This window comes from Natrix helvetica (assembly GCF_964273705.1).
Source record: "Natrix helvetica genome assembly, chromosome: 3".
Lineage (NCBI taxonomy): Eukaryota > Metazoa > Chordata > Lepidosauria > Squamata > Natricidae > Natrix > Natrix helvetica.
The window spans coordinates 126,998,368-127,003,487 of record NC_138549.1 but is presented as its reverse complement, the minus strand read 5'-3'; the positions used below and the strand labels follow the sequence as shown (position 1 = coordinate 127,003,487).

Below are 5,120 nucleotides of genomic sequence, written 5' to 3'. Positions count from 1 at the left end.
AAGACAATCACATTCTATAACTAGCAATGTATTCCCTCTAAATTAAACTATCTATTCTTTCCAATGTATTCAGCAACGCATTTCTTTAATCTTTAATGAATGCATACTATCCTTTGATTCTTTATTCCAATGTGTACACAACCAAGATATTATTACTTCATAGTAATACTAATTACTATTTCATAGTAATAGTCTAAAGTGGATTAGAAATAAACTAATTTCAGTCATGGCAGTTATATTTTTCTTTTTAACCTTATAGATTACAGAATTAGCAAATTATATTAAACAATAATGGCCTCTCTCTATTTGAGTATATCCACTTTGTTGCTGGTCATCCTCTTCTCTTTCTTTCCACCTCTCTCAGCATTATAGACTTCTCTAGAGAGCTAGTCGTTGCATAATGTGTTTAAAGTAAGATAAAGATTCAGTTTGTGTGGTAGATAAATCTGATAGAAAATTAACTATATTGTTTTACAACAGTAGTAAATATAGTAAAACTCTGTCATTTATGGAGACTGAATGCTGTGCTAGGAACAAGCATGCATGGAGTTTCCATGGCTAAACAAAATATTCAATTCCAATCATATTATCTGAAAACACTGTGGAATATATAAGGAGTGCATCTACAAAGCAGCCCAGATCCAATTTAAAACATGAAGACACAATGTGTATAGACTATATACAAATCTGTTTTTCACTTGGAAATATATCTGGTCGAGAAATTCATTATTTTATTTGATTAATTCGTGATTATAAGAGACAGAATAATCAATTACTTAGTTTTACATTTATAGCATGACTTGAATAATTAGATTCTAAAACAAGCTGTGGGCTGCATTTATCTTACCTGGTGTTGAAATGAGGATCACATCAGTTATGTTTGTATCATTGGTCAAGTGTGCTTCCTTAAAAAGGGTACTATATTTAGAAGTTCCTTGCCTATTCTATAGTAACTGAATCTTATTTAAGCTGAATTCATCTTCAACATAGTAGCCAAACTTGCATAATTGTCACCCATGAGGATTTGAAACTTGCCTTATGAATGAGCATTTTTTTAAAAAATGACTACAGCTTTTATGCCCTGTCAATAAACAATCCATGAGTAGCATTTTTGATTATTTGTTGCTCTCATCCTGGAATCTACAGAATCAAAAATATTACAGTACACAATGAAGCTATTTCTGAGACTGATCTGCCTATAATTTTCTAAAAGAAAAGCAAACTAGCATTAAAAAAAATATTTTAAAAAAAATTACAGTAGAAGCTGCCCTGCAAAAGACGGAGGTACCTCATAAAAAGGATTTAAAAAGAAGCAAGGAAATGAAAATTGGCTAAACTAATCATATGCTCTTATTTTTGAAATTAATGTATTATTTAACAGTTATTTTAGCACATATACATAATGAACAGATATTTCTAAATTCATGTGAGCAAAATCCATTCTCTTCAATGCATCCCCTCCCATGTATATATGTGTGTGTGTGCACACACACAAACATACAGGAGGTAGCAAATCTTGACAAAGACAGACACTAATATGTGAATTTGTTATTTGCTGACAAATCCTCAGGGGCTACTCCAGATGTATTGGTCAAAACTATTTTCTTGATCCTGTTCTTATAGATCGGTGCTTTTCTGCCTTTTCTTCAAAATTTGAGTTGGTCTTCAGAATTTGACTGCGTTTAAACCTATTGCAGTTCTCCCTGTTTCCCAGGATGCTTCCAAACTGCCACCTCTTGTGCTACATTCAGAAAAGGAATTATTTCTGCCTCCCTTTATGTGCAGAAAGAACTGGGGAGAGAAATTCAGGGAATGAAGCAGGGCAACAGCTCCAGAAGGACACGGACTATATGATAAGGAAGTTAAGAAATGGTGGTGAAACTGAAAAAAGACAAAAGAAAAACCAGAAGCCAATAATAAGGAAATTGTGGGCAAAGGAGAAACAGTCATAAGGAAACATTGCCTTGATCTAAACCAAAAAACCACAACTTCATTCTCCTAATTAATTCAAAGTTTTTAAAGGTGTAGGTTAATGTTTCTCAATGTCAGCAACTTTTAAGATGTGTGGGCATCAACTCCCAGAATGAGACTTCTGCTACATCCTTTTTTCCCTCTTCTACCTTTTTTCTTTCCTCCATTTGTTCCTCCCTCCCTCCTTGCCTGCCTTTCAACTATCTCCATTCAGATCTAGATATAACTTTCTTCTTTCTCTTAAATTTTAGAGACAACCAACATATTATATCTATTGTTTTTTATTTCCTGAATCTGTTCTGTTTACAATTGATTCATTTAAATTCCCAACTCTCAATTTCTCATAACCCAAAGTCCTCAGCACATAGGTCTGTACTGTTGGCCATTATGGCTTTGATCAACTGAAGCTTTAGTAAGAAAAAGCAGGAGCAGCCTAGGTATAAGTCATACTCAGCTTCATTCACTGCCAGTGGTAAACTGTTCATATTCTCTATCATGGCAAAAGCATCTAATTCTATATGCTGTATATTTGATTTCATTGCATAAGAATGCAATTGAAAAAGCCATACAAAACCTGTAAGAACTGGCAAATGATGTGAGTTTGTCGTCATCCAACATACCTGAAGAACACAAAATTAATGAAAGTTGCCTCAAAACATTAGTGACATATTGTTTTGATTGTATAAGACTTCATCATAGATACTGGTAATAAAAGAAACTTATTGATAATTAATGACATTTCATTTTTAGATAAATTTTTCCAATCATGTAATTTTTAAAAAAGGAAAAGAAAAAAGCAACATATTTTTCTTTAATAATTATGTGCAGGGGTGGGTTCCTGCCAATTCTAAACTCTTCTATAGAAGAGGTTCCACAAATCTACAGTGCCGTTTAGAACCAGTTCCATCTCCCTCCCCCCGCCCGTCCGCACATCATCAAGATGAAGAGCGAGAGGAGGAATTCTGGGAGTTGAAGTCCACAAGTCTTAAAGCTGTCAAGTTTGAACACCCCTGGGGGGAGGGTTTTCTAAAGGGTTAGGGGTGCAAGGGTCTTGTAACTTGACAGCTTTAAGATTTTCTTGCTTCAAATGTCAGAGTTTCTGAGCCAACATTTTGGTTGCTAAGCAAGAGCGTTGTTAAGTGAGTTTCACCACATTTTACAAGTTGGCCACGCCCACCCAGTTCCATGGCTGTGACCCCCCCCCACGCACCCCACCATGTATGCACACGCAAACCACACACACACACACACACGCCAAACCACACCTCCCCATGCATTCATGGCAGAGACCCAAAAACCGGCTGGCTGGCAGGAGGTGTGTACACATGTGCGATGGAGCTGAACTGGGGCAACAGCCCACGTGCCATCAGAGAGGGTGCTGCGTGCCACCTATGGCATGCGTGCCTTAGGTTCGCCATCACAGATATAAAGTATGGTGATATACTGCTAGTTTTGCTGCAGTGTTTGTGAAATCATGGGAAAGCTGGAGCTGTCACTTAAAGCATTGAAATTCTGCAGAAATCATGAGTATTCTATCCTCCCATGGGAAATCACTGGGTCTTTGACTCCCGTCACCTCTTTAGAGATTCAGTGACCATAACGTTCTTCTCAGATTTTTTTTGTGTTGACAGAAGTAAAGATTATGAAATCAATTGTGTTCAGCTTCAAACTAAACTCTTTTGAGAATTAAGGAATAGAAATGATGACTGTGCAGTAGTAGCCAAAGAAAATAAAAGTTCAGTTCTCTTCAGGAATTTGACCAGACTCCCAACTATTCTAAGAGGGGATTGTTAAATTGTATCAACAGATAGGGTTTTTAAAATGTGATATCCATTTTCTTGAGCTGTAGGTGAAAAATACATAGTTTTGGTGGGGAAAAATTAGTCTATGGACTAAATATTTCTTTCCATATTCTAAAAAATTCTGGACCTACCTGATTGAAGGACCAATTTTTATATGACCATGAAGTTTTTAAAGTGACTCAGCTTCCACCAGAGAATTGAACAGCTCTAGGAGAAAAAACTTGATATGTCTCCTTTGTCATTTTTCAGCCTCTTTTGCCTCAGTTCACTCACACACACACTGCTAGGACATTATAAGAAAACAAACATCACAAAAACCAGATGAGCAGGTTTCTTGGTTGCAGGAACTATCGGTACTTTAATTTTTTTCCCCTAAAACTTTACAATCCCCAACTGGAGCTTGATGCAAACAACACATACTTAAATAGTTTATGATAATTAATTTATTATAAGTTACTGACACATGTAAAGAACTCACAGTTCAAATATTCTCTTTTAATGACTCTAATATTATTTTCATTTCTATAATACATGGTAAATTACTGAGGAAAAGTAGTTTCCAGTAATTATGCTGCTGTTTTGGAGAGTTAAATTATGTTGTAGCTGTTGATTTGCTGCAAAACATCAGTAGACCTACCAGTAGATCTATTTTCCCCCTCCTATGTATCACTTAGGTTAAAAAAAAAAAAACCCTGCTCCAACTGTTGTAGAACAGATAAAGCATCAGTAGATGGCATCATTGTGTTATAAGCTGGTTTTTTTTCTGTTTTTCTACAATAGTTTTCTCTTGTTGACAACTTTATCTCTACTCAGTTCATTTTCACATTTCGTAGTCTTACTTTATAATCTAGGATAACTTTGTACTTGCTAGCACTGAAGAAAGTGTACACAACTTTTTTTAGGCCAGTTTATTTGGATCTTCAAGTGACATACTAGGGTTGCAATCCAGAGGTGGGTTGTCCCGGTTCAGCCCAAACAAGTAGTGAAATTCAGGCATGGGTCGCAGAACCGGCAGCAACCCAGTCCTGCCATGCCCACGAACCGGTTCCCTTGCTGTTATGGGCTGCTGCCATTTTATTTTTTTAGTGACTGTATGTGCTCAGTTCACTGTAAATTGTTCTGCGCATGCGTGAATAACAATTTACATTGAACAGTGCATGCATGCACAGCTTACACCTGTGGTGCATGCATGCACAGCTTACACCTGTGGTGCATGGGTTGCAAACCAGTAGTAAAACCGTCAGCAACCCACCCCCGTTGCAATCCAAAAAGGAAATGGAATAAAGAGAAAGAAGAAAGAATTCCCCTGGCTGGGGAGAGAATTTGTCTGGCTGTGAAATTTTGGGA

General features: G+C 36.6%; 1 protein-coding gene across 5 annotated transcripts in view; it reads left to right on the top strand.

Moving 5' to 3' along the window:
• The window catches only part of LOC309389906 (chitotriosidase-1-like), a 42,612-nt gene extending 42,167 nt beyond the window's left edge, over window positions 1-445 (top strand). For all 5 annotated transcript variants that reach the window (XM_081948828.1, XM_081948831.1, XM_081948829.1 and 2 more), the window contains one exon: window positions 1-445. This exon is cut by the window's left edge and continues 265 nt beyond it. The gene's annotated coding sequence lies outside the window, so the exon portion shown is untranslated.
• The last annotated feature ends 4,675 nt before the right edge of the window (window positions 446-5,120 follow it).